We start from the raw sequence: 17031 nt of genomic DNA on the forward strand, positions 1-17031 counted from the left end.
CCGGCCGTTGTGTCGCGTCGAGCTCCTCCCACGCCTCATGCGCGGAGGAGTGTGCGACCGATCGCCGGTGTCGGCGCCGCGAGCCGCCGGAGCAGGCGAGTCGGTGGCCATGGTCCCCGGATCAACGGGCTCTGATACCAATTGTCCCGCAGCCGTGCGAGCTGCAGAGTTCAGGCGAGAACGTGAAGGAGAGAGAGAATTTTGCGCAGTGCAAAGTGTCGCTGCTTTTCTTGTTTATCTCTGAACTTATACAGGAAGCAAAAGTGATCGTGGCTTTAGCCACGCCCCCACGGACGCGATCGTGCCATCCCACGATACCAGGGCGTGTTGAGCTACTGGCCTCACAGAAAACGTGGGCAGGATCCGGCTAGTCCGGCTAACTGAATGCTAACAGAAAATCTGACTAACTAACTGAAACTGACAGCTAACCTGACAGCTAGATTATTCAACAATGGGGGACGATCATGAACACTTAAAACTTACAATCTCGTTCCCCCTAATTGTGTTCATCAGATCTAGCTGACGTCGGGAGAGCTGCTTCCTCGCCGACCTTGAATCCCCCCAGATGCTCCTTGTCACCGTCTGCTGGGCACTCGACTGCATCTTGTGGTACAGTTTGCTAGACTTGTGCATCAGGGCGTAAATGCACCGTATGGACTATGAACAGGCCACCAAACTACAAGCAGACAGGTGCAGAGCAAAATTAACAACATGGTCAGCCTGATGCTTGATGATGCATGCGTGGGTTTTTGGTTATCTGTCATTCACCAAACAAAGAATAGCATGTACTACTTTGGAGATCCGTCTTCCATCTAGTTTTGCATCTCGGTGTTTCCCCTTGAATCAACGAAGAAGACCAAAAGGGCACAGGCTGAAGAAACACTCAAACATTTCCAAAAGCTGCTGAATTGTCCATAGGACTGATTTGATAGCACCAGCAAAATATGGCAATACAAGCACGGATATGATAGATCACAGATTATAAATTAACTTAGCAACTGATATAAACTGTACAAGCCTTTCAAAACCAAGTCATGATAATTAAATAAAAAGCCAAGTCATGATAATTAAATAAAAACACTCATTCTTGCCTTCTGCAGGGCACATTTATTCAGACTTACCTCCAGAAGATACTACGTAGTTAAATGTCTCTATGCTGTTCAACAGAGAAATCTGTACATAGTGATAATGCCTGTAGATCTCAAACAGCAGGAAATGAGCCACCAGAAAGACCAGCTAGCATGCCCCCAAGGTCTGAAGCGCTTTCCAGACCATCATGCAAGGAAAATGGTCTGAACTCTGAAGCAGCAGGCACATTGTATCAAGTATGAAACTCAAGTACTGCAGTACACCAAATATCTCATTACACGGGTGAATGATAAAAGAGACCTCCAGTTACATTGTACGTAAGATCACACAAGAGATAAAGATTACAGTCCGTACAAATTAAATGTGCGGCAGACTTCAGGAGAGTGTAGCAAAACAAGACAGCACCAAGTGATGGAATAACGTGCAAATTTGACTACGGTTCTGGGAATTGTTCAGTCAATGGATGATAATAGCATGAAGGAGAAGGTCACCAACAGCACAATTACAAAAACCATCGTCAGTAGACCAGAGGGCAGGAAGTGGTGGAGTGCCAGAGGGCATGCGTGAAGCACTCAGCAAAGCAGGAGACAGACCGAGGGGATTAACACCGGCCCGTGAAGTAGAAGACAGTTTGGGCTGTAGGATAAGCCAGCCTGAAGCACTCCACCTCCCAACAGGTTGCTGGAGCCTGCTATTAAGGAAAGTTTGTAATCAATGGAATATTTGAAAGATTCAAAAGTTTAATGAAGTGCATATGTATTACAAAAGACTGTATATCTTTTAACAGTGCAAAGATGGCCGATGGGAGCTAATTTACCTTTCACTTTATTTGTAGCTGGGAATCTAGATCACACTCTAAATTCCTTCCAGCGGATATGCGCGATCTTTGGCCAACTTTCTCCATCAGGTGCTCGGCAGCTCTCCTTCAACAGCTCAGAACAACCCCAAACACATATGTGCTGAAGGGAGGATGGCAGATCTGGTAAAGATGATATGTTGAAGCAGTCATAAATGTCGAGCTTCTTCAGATTGGAGAAGCACTTCATATTTGTTGGCAGGGAAGTCATTTGACAATCACAGAATCTCAGGGTCTTGACTCTTGACTGATGTGAAGTTTTCGGATTCTTCGAATGAAACAAATGGTTCCTTGCATCCTTCAAGAGAGAGAAATGCTGGAACTGTGATACCTTCAGCCGAGAGCATGTTGTTGAGTATTACATGACTGCTAACATAGAGTGAGTGCTGGACTTGAAACTGGGAGATACACTCGGCATTGAGTTTTGGAACATCAATCAAATGTGCTTCGTCAAGTTGCAGGGATGACAATCCTTCGAGCGTACATAAATCTGGCAAGTGATACAGTGAGAATGATTTAACAGAGGTGAGACCACCAACAGACAAGCAGGCAGTGCTTCTGCAATTGCATATGAAAATTTCATTCATGTGTAGCCAGTCAGTACACAAGAAGTCAGCTGCAAGCACACAATCGCGTATACTGAGCTTCTCAAGGGTTAATGGCAAACATTCGGCTCCACGTGCCAACTCTAAGGAAAGGCAGGAGACCAATTGAACAGATGAAAGAGAGGTAGCAGCACGTAAGCCCCCTAGAGACCTGAGAGACCAGCAATAAATCATGGAGAAGCTGTCAAGTTTTGTCAAATGTTGGAGGACCTCTTCTGAAGGAAGTGTAGTTAAAGTCATAATCTCTTCCAAGACCAATCTTTCCAGTGAAGCCAGGCCATCAAGGCATACAGATAAAGCTCCATCAGTAATACTGCACGAAGAAAGATAAAGTGTACGAAGTCCTGATGGTGGAAGCAGCGGTAGCCCAATGCTCCTTTCATACATGAGTCTCATCCTCTGCTCATGACAGCGTATCCATGCCTTGATGATATCATCTTTTACCAATATTTCATCTTTCTCTCCTTCTAGAGCACTTTCAAGGTTTTGAACATTTGACGCATCAGCATGCATCAATATCATCAGCTGCTTCAGAAATGAATGTTCCGATGAGAGTATTCTCCTAATATTTGATCCTGAATCCATGTCCCAGATTAAACCAAATTGCGATGTCAAATAGTCTGTCCTCACTCCTCATCATGATTTTACTCTGATCATAATTTTCCACCTCACCGCTAGAAATAAATATAAGCAATGGGCATTTTTCTAATCTTAACATTTGAAGGCCTAGTGGAAGACAAGGTAATGCCTTCAGGTTTGGCATATTACGGAGGATTAGTGAAGAGCAATTGTCAAATAGATAACTATTGGATGGCAGGCTTTGTAATGCACTACAATTGAAAATGCTTAAAGATTCCAAATTCTCAAAATACGAACCATCAAGTAACCATCCTGGATATTTGGAAGATTTATAACCATCAATTGTAAGTCCCCCAAGTTGAGGTGGTGGTATCAGGCCTTCTAGAGTCTCCAAATGTAAACTATTATTTGCATTCATGTTATTCTCGCAACACCATACAAGTTTCAAGCTGCCAAGATGAATTTTTTGATGTAGCTTTGATTCTAAGGCTTCATTCTTCCCAGTGACATTCTCAAGATTTGTGACAGTTAAACAGCCATGAATCTCATTCATGTCCCTCAGCTGTTGCAGATCGCAACCCTTCTTCTTTTGCACATAAAATACCTCAAGTTGTTGAAGCGAAGTTAGCTTGCCAATATTTGGAATTTGCGGCAGTGCTTTTTTGTGTAACGTGTATATTCCAGAATCATGCCGTTCAAGATGGCGTAATTTTCTTAAATTGTAGAGTTTCTCAGGCAAACTCTCAACTTTGTCATTGAACAGAAGTAACTGCAAGTGGTAAAGAGTACACAATGATCTTGGCAATTCAGAAATCAGCGTGCTCATGATGTTCAAATACCGAAGGTGCTTCAACTCACCGATAGATTCTGGCAACTTACTACTGCTATAAGATGACAAATATAGTACACGCAACTTCGTCAACCTCTGTAGTATCTCATTAAAAAGGTCACTTACATCATCTATTAGGGGGTCTATGCAGATAATAGTTCGTAAATGATGTAGCTTGCAGATATTTTCCTTGTGTTGCTTCATACTATCAACACAAACAGAAAGATGACGAACGGTGGATGGTATTTCTGTCACCTTATCATCTTCCAATCTGAAGAAGTCTTCTTTGGAGAATGATTCTGCCAGATCATGAAGGAGATCATGCATAACATAGTATTCCCCATAAAGTGGTTGAAAGAACGAAACAGAAACCATCTCCTTGAAGCAATCCCTCCCAATATCTTCCACTCTCTTGCTTTGGTTGCATGAATCAACAAAGCCCTCTGCCATCCAAAGATGAACCAACTCATCAGATACATACTTGTGGCCTTTCCGAAACAAGCTGCAATATAGGAAGCACCTCTGCAGACATGGATCTAACTTCCCATAACTCCACGAGAGAGCTCTCATTGGCTCACTGAATTTGTCAATCTTTATAGTTAGAGCATCCTTCCAGGTGGCAATACATATTTTCCCTTTCAACTGGGAACCCACAACTTTTGCCGCCAAAGGAGATTTGCCAAGCCTTCTACTAATCTTCTCTGCAAAATCTTCCAGCCTTTTACGCAACTGCAGATTTCTAATTTCTGGTCCAGCGAATGCATGGTGTTTGAAGAGTGCCAACAACTCAGCATCTTCCATGTTTTCCAGAGGACACACTTCTTCAGAGCAAAGAGCAGCTGGAAATGTATCCCGTCGAGAAGTTACCAAAACTTTGCTTCCTGCCTCTGTGGAGACTAGAGGCGCTAATAGTTGGTCCCATTCCCTCTCACTGCCAGGTTCAAACCAAACATCATCCAACACAAGCAGGAATTTCTTTGATTCTTGCAGTATGTCTGACAGCTTGCGATGCAGAGTATCAAGGTTATCAATGCGTGGGCATTCCCCCTGAGAGGCTGACTCGATGATCTCCCGTGTATGACGGTGGACATCAAGTTTGCGTGAGATGCTTACCCACATTCTCACATCAAAACATTTTTTTACCCTCTCGTCATTGTAAACCAGTTGTGCCAATGTGGACTTTCCCATGCCTCCAGCGCCAACAATGGCCAAACCCGAGTACATAACTGTACTAGACTCAGTAGTAGCAGTTGTCTTGGTAAGACGATCTATTATTTGATTGCGGTCCTTGTCACGACCAATCACAGTCGGAGGTGGTATTGATGTGGTCTCAGGCACAACAGCTGATAGTATTGTGGGGCTCTCTGCATTATAACCAGCAGGTAAGCAGAGCAGTTCACGGAATTCCTTGGCTTTTGGCCAGTGTAGCCTTCAGTTCATTCAATTGGCAAATTAGCTTTCTGTTCTCAGAGCTGAGATTGGACAGCCTACTGGATGCAGCACGCAGAGGCTTCATAAAAGTGCCGCTGATGGAGGAGGCATTGGCCGGCAAGGAATCCTTCCCCTTTGCTTTGCGCTTGAGGAGGTTGTACTCATGCTCGTCGAGCAAGTCTTCAGCCAGGGTAAATGCTTCTTTGAGTTCCCGAAGCCATTTGTCCAACTTGGGCCTGTGGTTTCCCTTGTCTGCTGCTTCGATCACCAGCTCGAACTGCGGCATGATAGTGGTCTCCAGTTCATGGAGCTCACGCGCCATGTCCACTCCAAGGTACGTCGAAGCATTAGCATGGAGCTTCTTCAAGACTGGCAATGCAGCCAATCTTAAGCCAGCTATAGCTAAGGCCACTTCCGTCATTGAATTGTAGGACTGTTCCTCTTCTGGTGAGAGCACTAGTTTGAAAGAGAGTTTAAGGGGCTGTTTATAAAGGAAAATAAGAGAACAGATTTGATCCATAAAGATACATAATAATGGAACACCTAGTATAAAGATACATGAAGATACAATGGGAAAATAGGAGCAAAAGCTATAAAGACAAATTTCCGCTCTTTTCCTTGATTTTTCTTGGTGTCGACTGTGGAATGACCTGAATAAATCGAAAGGCGAGCACTGGAATTGTTGGACGTGTGATGGGTGAAAAGCATGTTTGAGTGGGAAATGAGGAGATAAATTAGTCAACTGCAATGGAGATAGGGAAACCTACCAGCAGATCCGTAGAAAACGGAAAAAACTAAGAATACTACTTTGAGCATGGAGAATTACCTGAATAAACGATAGACGAGTAATGAAAGTGCTTCTACATCCGAGGTAGAAACAACCAGTGACTATAACAATGGATAAAAAACCTGTAGGAGTGGAAAATCACGAGATAAATTAGCCGGTTGCAACAACAGAGAAAATAAAAGAATCCTGCATCCAGATTTGTAGAGGAAAACCAGAGGAGCATAGTTGTGAGCTTACACGGATGAAGGAGTGAGAAACAACTTTGTAGGAGCGGTGAGGCAAGGTTGCAGGAGAGGCAGATAGTAGGAGCTAATAATGAGAGGAGGCTGAAATCCCCAAACAGCAGGTCAAACAAGGCAATAGCAGATCTGATCCAGCTACTTGCATTTTTTTAGTTTAGCTGACAGGCCTTGCTAATAAACTAACCAGTAACCTATGCGGACAGACACAGATCACTGATCGATAATTAAAGTACATAAAGTAGGCTAGACGCATGACATCACACTATAGAGGACTCCCAAAATGCAACACTACTGTGTGACTAAATACAAACAACCAGTTTGTAAGCCCTGAAGCATCACGAATTAGAGTCATGTTCTTCTCCTTACCATGGTGGTGGTTTGGTGTACATGGTGGTAGCCTATCAAAAAAGAATCTCTCCATCACCATGGCTGGCCCTCGCAGATCTGAAAGTTATGTCCAAGAATAAACTTTGACCCCATATATGTTCAACCTGGAGAGTTGAAACAACCCATCAGAAAAAAGAGACCGCGTGCCCCCCGCGTCGCCCTCCCCGAGCGAGGCGACCGGGGCGGTTCCCCACCCCTCCCCCTCCCCGCGGGTCCCCTCCCCCCTTCCCCCTCGCCGCTGCCGCCAGCGGGCCCGGCCGGGCATTGCCCGCGCGGCACCCCGCAGTCCGGCGGTGGCGGCCCTCCTTCTTCCCCCGTCGCTGGACCCCGGCTCGGGCGAGCGGTCCTGGCGGCGGAGCCCTTCAGCCGGCGGCGTTCCGGCGTGGATCTGGACGGCGGCGGTGCGGAGGCGTTGCCCCTTGGCAGCGGTGACGGCCCATGGCTTGCGGCGGCCGGCGGCGGCCGGTGGCGGCCGGCTGGCCCAGATCTAGGCCCTATGGGCCCGATCTGGGTCGGGGCGGGCCTGCTGGGTGGCCGCAATGGGCTGTTCTCCGGTGGTTCCGGAGAGCTCCTCGCGACAGGGACGGCGGCTGCTGTGCCGCGACTGCTGCAGCACGGCGGCGGAGCTTCACGGGCCCACGTTGGGCCTGTCCGGACAGGGGGTCTGGTGTGCCTCTGCTGCTATGCCCGGTCTGCTACCGCCTAAGCCGGTGGAGGTTGTTCCCTCCCTCGTGGCTGCGGTGCTGCCGGTCCTTGTCTTCGGGTGTCTCGTTTGGATCCGGCCGGCCTCGCTTCGTTGGCCGTGGTGAGACGACGGCGGTGTCCTCGTGACTGTTGGCGCATGTTGGTGGGCGGCGGGTGTGGTGGAGCCGAAGGTTGGTCCTGGGTGGTGGGCGCGAGAGGTCGGGAGAAATCCATGTCGGGTCTTGCCGACACCAACGCGGTGACGCCTGCGGGCGCCGCCATCCTTCTTGAAGGGCGTCGGGTGACCCTCTCCCCCCTCTACCCTCCTTGTACCGGGAGAAATCTTAGGATTCGTCCGGGCAGCAGCGTCGTCATCGTCGCACTCCTTCTTGAAGGTGGTGCTTGGTACACGGCAACTCGGTGGCTTTGGAGCGAGGTGGTTATCTTCAATGGGCGCAGCGGTCGCGGTGTGCCTTAGCTTTCGTTGATCCGGCGTTGTTGGCATTTCTTCTCTTATTTTCTCTTGTTATTTCTTTTGGGCGTGCTTGTGCTGTTTGCCCCAGCGTTGTTCGGTATGTTGTATCGGGTGGTTGCTATATCAATATAGCGGGGCGTAAGCCTATTTCGGTATATTCAACCTGCAGGGAAATCATCACAAAAGAGAATAGCAAATAGGTAACATATTTCCTTCATTTGCATCCATATATTACATAGCGAAAAGGAAGAGATTTTGCACACCATAGTAACTTTCAAATTGCTGTAGAAGTGTACATCCAGATTTTGATGGAGTGCTCTCTTCACTAAATTCATGGTTTTGCACTGGTGTATATCACTAAATTCTCATCACTGATATAACAACCAGCTTACCTCAACTGTCCACCTGTGCTTCTCCTACTACTTCCTTGTCTGCCATTTTACTCTTCCTTGGGTTTGGTTGCCATGAACAAGCAGCCATTGTATAGACCTCACATCTGACAATTCTGGACAATAACACTATCCTGTCATTCCCTGCTTTACCGACTGAATTATTATCTGTCCTGCAGACCTAGAATCAGAAAAATGGAAAGCATTCCTCTGTAAGTCAAGTCCTCCATATATAATGAAGATATGAGAAATTCCTTTACAGCAAGAATATGATATGCCAGAAGCAAATTTGGGCATCATTAATTGGCGGTATAAACTAAGCAGGGACAGCTCACTGATAGATAAGATAAAAAAGGCCAAATAGTTAGATCTGATCCAGCTATTTGGCCTTTTTAAAGTTTAGCTGACTGGACTTACTAATAACCTAACCAGTAACCAAGGTGGAGACAGTTCACTGATCGATAATTAAAGTACATAAAGTAGAGTCGGAGCATCTTTCCACATTTTGAGACATCACACAGTAGAGTATTTTGTATGAAAAGCTTCAGTATGCATATCTGAATTTTCAGGAAACACAGTTGATGGCTGTCACTGATGGTCGAATAAAAGTGTTTGCCTTCTCTGTTATGCCTTATACTCACATGCCCTAGCTCGGATGCAGTATGGTTCCACCTTTGGATGTCTCCACTGCATAAGTTTTCAGTAAAAAAAAAAACATGTGTGACTGTCGACTCATGTATACATAGTGGATTTCGTAGATTCGGTGGCGACTCAAAGACCTAACAAAAGACTATTGTGGACTGAGGTCGAGTAAATAAATGGACTGAGGTTCAGTAACAACAACACTGAGCATACTGCATACACATACATGGAAGGAACAAGGAAAGCAGAGAAGGAAACTAAATGAATGATGATCAGCAGGAAATTCAGATTCAGAACTAAATTACTGCTACGGCGGGCTGAGCTTCGCAGGTTTTGGAGAACCGCAGAGAAATTAAAGCTATTATGGACTGAGGTCCTGTAATTTTGCTGCCTAAGATCCAAATTGAAGCCGAGGAGATGTGCAAGGAAAAAAATGTGCACCTTGTTCGCTGTGGGGAACAGCTCAGCTCACGCAGTGGACCGTGCTCGCACAGGCTCAAATGGTGGTCCGACCCGCAGCCGCCGGGGGTCACCCACCATGAGCGGCGGCGAGGACCGCATCCCGACTACCCCCGTCGTCGGTTGGGGGAGCAGCGCGTAGATGGCCTAGCGGCGCTGGCTGAGGACGCAGTCGGTCAGTCGGAGGTCGGTGGGCCATACGGGGGGTGCACGAGAGAGAGATTGCCGCCGGTGCCGATTTGCGGCAGACCGGAGAACGGGAGGAGCGAGAGTGACCGGGTGCGTACGTGCGTGCTGTGTAGTGGGGCTATAGTGGGCCAAGCCCAAGTGGCCGTCTCTTGTATTTTTCAGCCATTCTTCTTTACTTTGCTAAAAGAAAAAACCAATCTTCTTTACTGTCTCAACAAAAAACCCAACCTTCTGTACTTATAGCCCAAAAGAAAGCCAATCTTCTTTATACAAAAATAAAGCTTCTATATATTTATATTTAAAAAAGCAATGTACCCTCTATCCTCCTCTCCTCACTCATGTGCATTTCGTGGAGCACCTCATGTGCATTCTTTTCTTGCCGACAGATCGGTCCAAGGTATATTGGTTGGACGAAGAGATTCCGCTCGCGTGGGCTGGAATTGGTGCAATGATCAGTGAATTGGTAGGATGGTGGCGACACACATGGGAGGTACTGTGTGGTGGTAGCTCTAGAGCACATCGTTGTTTGGTCGGATTGGAGAGCAATAGGGAAGAAAGGCACGGTGATAATGCAGGTGCTCTATCTTTTCATCAGACTGATGACTTGGAAATCTCCTCTTTATTTTGTTCGTAGATAACTGAAAACATGTCCCCGCAAAAAAACTGAAAACATGTTCTTAATCCTCTCAACTGTTAGGGCATCTCCAGCCGTTGAGCCCCCAAGGGGGCATTTTTTTCGCCCCCTGGGGGGCTACCGGCGAAAATTTTAGCCTGGGAGTCGAATGATATCCACTCGTTGCCCCCCCCCCCCACACCGCCCAAGCGTGCGTGCTCTGCTCGCCACCGACCGGCTCTGCATCCACCTGCTCGCCACCGCCCCGCTCTGCAGCCTCGCGCCCATCAGCCGCCGTCTCCCGCTCGACCGCGCGGCCACGGCCCCGGCGCCGCTCTCCCTCCCTCCCAAGCCCCACGCCATGCTGCTGCCCGCCGCCTGACAAGGTGGACGCCGGCAAGCTGCAGGTCCGCGCCGTATGGTGGGCCTCGCCGGTGACGGCTACCAGGCGCGCCACGGCGCGCGGGAAGGAGCACTAGCGACCTGGCCCCCGACGGCGACGCGAGGCGCGGGCCGACGGTGCGCCGTCCGCCGACCCGCCGCTATGGCGTGTCCTTGGTGTGGCATCGATCGCACGTCCTCGGCTCCCGCAGGCTGCGCTGCTGCGCCACGGAATTGTTGCACTGCCGCGTGCGAGACGGACCTCCCAGCAGTCGTCACGCGCACTGCTGCCGCCTCCCGCCCCAAAGCCAAACTTTCGCCGCCTCGTTGCCGACCTGGTGGTGCTGGAAGGAAGCGGCACACCGCCGTAGGATGTCACACTCGTCTCCTATCTCACGGCGGCGAGCAGTTTGCTATCCTCCTTGAGCCGCTCCATGCCCGCGTGGAGCTCAATGACGTAGGCCGCACCGTCTCCGGGAGCAACAGTCTCGCTCGAGCAGGGGGGAGACGGGGAGACGAGCAGAAGCCGAGAAGCAGCAGCCGCGGCCACAAGGCCAGGCGCTCGCGCTCGCCGCTGGGCGTCACCGGACAAGAGCGCGTCGACGGCGCCCTTGCACGCGAGCGGCCCATGGAGGGCGGGAGGTGCGCGCGGAGGCGCGGCCATGCGAGCTCGCGTGCCGCTACGAGGGCGGGAGGCGCGGAGGTGCGGCCATGCGAGCTCGGGAGGGTGGGCGGTGTCCGGGCGGGAGCGCGAGACCTTCTTCTCCGCGGCTGCTCCGGGGAGGCGCGACGCGGGGCGAACGACGGGCGACGGGGCCGGCCGCCTGCGGCTCCTCCGGGGAGATGCGGGCGAGGCCGGCGACGGGAGACGGGGCCGGCTCGCCGGTGGAGGGCATCCAGGATCGCCGGAGCGAGGAGTAGGGGAGAGAGGAGAGAGAGCAGAGGAGCGAGGCGGGCATGCAGGAGAGGGCTTGTCTTTTTTGCATACAACACGTGGTTGGCCAAGCCAGGAAAAGAAAGAGAGAGAGTAGAGAGGCTGGCAGTGGGCCTTTGGCAGCGAAAGTATCGCGCCGGCGCCCCCAGCTGCCTCCCAATTTGCTGCGTTCCGCTTGCGCACGCCGGCCATAATTTTAGACAAATCCGGCGCAAAACGAGTGTCTGGGGGTGTGACTAGAACGTTTTTTGATCGCCGGTGCTAAAAAAAGGCTCCCGGGGGGCTTTCTTGGGGAGGCGGCTGGAGATGCCCTTAGAACTAATAACTTGAGATGAGCCAACATTTTTTTGGGCCAACAATTAATTTTTTTAATAGATGGGTTATGTATGTCACATAAGCTTGATACCTTTGAATTTCTATTCAAAATGTAATTTTGATTTTGTAACTATCAATACACGATTATCCAAGAATTTACAATCAATTTTAAAATTGAGCGGTCAAAATATGGCCTATAATTTCTACCTGAGATACCATGGAAGATTATATTGACAATGAACCACCCAAGTGAGATAGTGAGACAGTGAAATAAACTGCATTCATGATATTCATACCAAGTAATCAATGACGCAAAATGCAACCAAATTCTGCGCGCTCGGGTTCAAAATAAAAGCAGCAGTGTGGTATGGCTAACATAAAAACAGGCCAACAGATCACAAGAACAACATCATTTTTTGTTTCAAAGTTAGCAGTATTATATACTACTAGTAATCGTGCATGCACGCATGTGTCCGGTCAGCCCTCATATGTCCGGTTGGAGATGGTCTTAGTTACTGGCATTATTTAATTACCTATTGCAAGATTAAGATGGTTAATTAACTGGTTATCTTGTAAGACATGATGGTCTGCACTTCAAACTGGCCCTCAAGCAGTAATAGTATATTTTACACTAGTGTGATACAAAAAATTAAGGGTCACGCTAACTGCCACACGTGTGGCATATACGACATGCGTCCACACACCATGTGTGGTGTACCCAGGAGGCAGCCCACACGGGCTGTGTGTGGGCGGACATTAGAATTGCCCACACGTGTGGGCGCGGCTATTTCGTGCCACACGCCTAACAAGTACTACTTATCTTCACCCCGTGTGTGTGGCACGAAGCAAAAATGCCCACACGTCCTAGCGCAGCTATGTTAAGTACTCCGCGGGATGACGGTTTAGTTGCCATCCTGGTTGGCAGATGTAGTTATCCGGTATGGCAACTGTAGTTATAAAAGCATGGCAACTCTATCTGTTTTGGTTAAATATAGTTGCCATGTCTAATTTATGATAGTTGCCGCGTGTAATCAGATCGTAGTTGTCGTGTGTGATTAACTACTTGCCATATATGGTCAAAACAGTAATTGTCATGTGTGTTTACCTAGTTGCCGCGTGTGGTCCAACCATAGTTGCCATGTATTGTTAATCACAGTTGTCATGTGTATTTATCTGGTTGCCACGTGCGCGCAACTGCAGTTGCCGTGTAGCAAAGAATCACAGTTGCCATGTGTGTGTACTGAGTAGTTGCCATGTATTGTTAATCACAGTTGCCATGTGTGTTTATCTGGTTGCCACGTGCGCGCAACTGCAGTTGCCATGTAGCAAAGAATCACAGTTGCCATGTGTGTACTGAGTTGCCACATTCGCGTAACTGCAGTTCAGTTGCCATATGTGTACCGAGTTGCCACGTTCGCATAACTGCAGTTGCCATCCACAAGGTAGGAGTGTCGTGTGGGCGAAAAGCAGTTCGCCCACACGCGCATGACCTAGGTGGTGGCTGTGTCGGTGAAAAGCAGTTTGCCCACACAACTCAGCTGGCAAACAGCGTTGTGCGGGTGTGTGGGCAAACTCTCCAACGCCCACACACCAGCCCTGTCCTACGTGGCACACCAAATCCACCTTTTCGTGTCAAGATTCGTGCAAAAGACAATGGACGATAATTCAGACGTGTGGGCGAGTTGGATAGCGCCCACACGTGTGGGCGTTAACATTTCCGAAAATTAAATATCAAGTAGTGGAGCAAAGTGGCATCTAATTCCTTATTCATGTAAACATATACCATAAATAAATCCCACTAAGCAAGCAAGCAAAACTCAATGTGTCGAGGTTACACAACGTTAATAACGAGAGAACCGACGCCATCTTGTCACTCGAACTCAAGACCGACTTTACCTCCTCCATATGCACGTACCCTACGTTTACTGCAGTTTTGTTTCACCTTTGGATGTGCCCATTTGTGACACTTTGTATGCTCCTAAAACTAAGACGTTGTATATACTCCCTCCGTTCCTAAATATAAGGTGTATTAGTTTTCAAAAAGTCAACTGTTGTCTATGTTTGACCAACTTTACAGCAAAATATATAAAGATTTATAATAGAAAATATATAAAATGTAAAACTATAGTTCATGATGAATCTAGTGATAATGATTTGGTATTCTAGATATTGATATTTTTGTCTATAAACTTGGTCAAACTTAGAGAAGTTTGACTTTTAAAAAAAATAATACACCTTATATTGAGGAACGGAGGGAGTAATATACATTTCATTTTTAGCCACCTGTGATAAGACTATTCCGACCATTTTTCAGCAAGTTGCTTAGTTCCACGGTACTGCTAAACTAACCCCCAAGAATAACAAGTGTATTTTGACCTCAAACACTCTTGAATTCTCTGTTTAGTTACACCTAAGCTTCATAGCCTTGCACTCTTGAAGCCTCTATCAAGTTATTTGTTACACTCCTAAAATCTAATATTATCAAATATAAATGAAATTGTAGATATTTAAAAAGGATACTAGAGAAACACTAGCACATACATATAAAGGCACTGCAATGCATTAAGGGAATTAAATAATTTTAGTATTAATGTGATACTTCTAGTTTGCCTAGATCTATGATAAATATAAGGTAATAGGAGATTTAACATGCCAAATTGAATAAAACATTTTTGCAACATAATATCATTTCATATTAAGAGATGAATTTTTGCAATATTGAATCTTAGAATTATATGGTAAAATATGAGTATTAATATATAGTGGCATCAGGTCATTGCTAATATCCGCTTGTTGTATGTAAAAATACTGGAAGATATATCAATTTATACAAATAGCATATATTTAGCCACAATATATGAATAGTTTTGAAGCAAAAAAGTTTATTATAAATACGTGTGAATGATTTATTTTATGTTGTCCTAGTCCTAGACAAGCCTCTTAGTTAAGTAGATAGGATGGGAGCTGATGACGGCATGGGGAGAGCAGAGGCGGGCATCCTGGAGGCACGAGTGCGTAGCGTCATACCTCACTGAGATCTTTGACCTTGACATTGAAGATGTATGGGCGGGGACAATGGCGGTTATGGTTCGGGCTAGTTGTCTCAAATATTTTTGGACCGTCTAGAGACTATATCCAGTCCCGGCCCCTTTGCCGCTCGATATATAATGGAAATGACACATGTCCTCTATGTGTAGTAGAGTTTGATGTTGTATATATATGGCATTTCATTTTTATATAAAAAGCTATAGCATTTTGCAGGATAATAAAAAGCTAAAGAAGAATAAGGCATATACAAAAGAGATGAAAAATATAAGTTGGAGCACCGAATACTTGTTAAAAAAATGTTATGTGTCTTTTTATTGAAAGTATAATAATTTTGAAGAATTATCATGGATTTAGTACACTTTTAATATGGATCGGAGGGAGTACATGTTTCCAGGAACTTACAATTTGCTTGCCCATTTTCATTTTTTGACGTTTGTTCCATTGCAAGATCTCAAATCTTGGGCATGAGTCCTCCAATTGTTCATATACTTTGGTTTGTCCAAACATATTCATTAACATTTTGATTTATTTATTTATGTAGCCTGTAGTTTAAAGTATTCATTAGCTTGGCTAGGCAATTAATATATATATTCAAGTAACCTAGGATAATACCATGGGACAAGCGATATATTTGCGTTCTCAAAATTGAAGCATAAGATACTTGAATTTAGTGCTATTTATCATGGTCAATATGAAGATAGAGTTATGTGCTTGGACAAAACTCTTGTAGATGAAGTTGTTGACCCATATTCAACCAGTATGGCATGCATTGAGCCTGGCAGTGTCGGTAGGAAGTAAGTAGATAAATGACTACACATAACTATTATATACATATAACTGGGTTTACAAGTTATACTCTAATATACTTAAATAAAAATCCATGCATGTCATATTTTAAATTGGGCCGATTCTAATAAATTCTATATACTTAAATAAGCTTATGTCTTATGGGGGTCGACTAATTCTAATAAATCCCGTGCATACAAGCATGCCGATGTAGCTACGTGGGACATACTTTGTAGACCGAAAGACCAAGGGGGCTTAGGTATCGAAAACCTTGTAGTAAAGAACAAGTGCTTGCTCATCAAATGGTTAATAGGCTGTCTGTAGAGGGAGATGGTGTGTGAATACAGTTGTTGCATAACAAGTATCCACAGTCCAAAACCCTGGAACATGTCACAGCGCAACCGACTGACTCTGTTTTCTGGAAGGGGCCGATGAGGACAAAGGTCGCCTTCTTCAAGAGACTAAATTCATTGTAGGGAACGAAATCACTACTAGATTCTAGGAAAATACTTGGCTAGGAGAGACGCCTTTAGCCTCACAGTATCCAACATTATATAACATTGCACAATGTAAAGAAAATTTCATAAGTACAATACTTGGTTATGTGTTTTTACTTTTAGGGGTTAATACTTAGTTATGTTCCCTTAAACATTCAGTTCAGGAGGGCTTTGGTGCGGGAACGGTGGGATAGGTGGCTATATCTCGTGTGTAGGTTGATAGAGGTCAACCTCTCTGATGAGTCACATACCCTACACTAGAAACTTTCGGTGTCAGGAGTATTTTCAGTAAAATCTATGCATGTAGATTTCATAAATACTGGTCCAATGAAATTGCTTCATATCTCGAAAATTAAGGTGTCCTTAAAAATAAAGGTCTTTATGTGGTTTATGCACAAGCAGGTGATATTGACTAAGGACAACTTGGCAAAACATAGATGGGATGACAGTAAACAATGTTGTTTTTGTGATTAAGATGAAACAATCCAACATCTTTTTCTCAAATGCCCACTTGCCAAGTTATTGTGACGTACAATACATGTGTCCTTTAATGTCTGTCCCCTAACAGCAACCGTAGTTTATTTGGGACATGGTTAAATGGAGTAGAGCCCAAGATAGCGACACATATTGTGCATTACTTTGGGCTATTTGGAATTGTCAGAATGACGATATATTTAATTGAAAAAACATCACAAATTTTATGCAGGTCATCTTCAGTGTGTCTAGATGGATCCATATATGGTCGTTACTCGGCAGTATCGAAGTCAGGGAGCATATGGTCTATGCGTGCAACAGGTGGGAGATGGTAACACGG

General features: G+C 46.0%; 1 pseudogene; it reads right to left on the bottom strand.

The window, feature by feature from the left end:
- Nucleotides 1-1288: 1288 nt before the first annotated feature.
- LOC119327603 lies at nt 1289-6497 on the bottom strand (annotated as a pseudogene).
- Between the last annotated feature and the right edge of the window lie 10534 nt (nt 6498-17031).

The sequence above is a fragment of the Triticum dicoccoides genome, chromosome 7A (assembly GCF_002162155.2).
Source record: "Triticum dicoccoides isolate Atlit2015 ecotype Zavitan chromosome 7A, WEW_v2.0, whole genome shotgun sequence".
NCBI lineage: Eukaryota > Viridiplantae > Streptophyta > Magnoliopsida > Poales > Poaceae > Triticum > Triticum dicoccoides.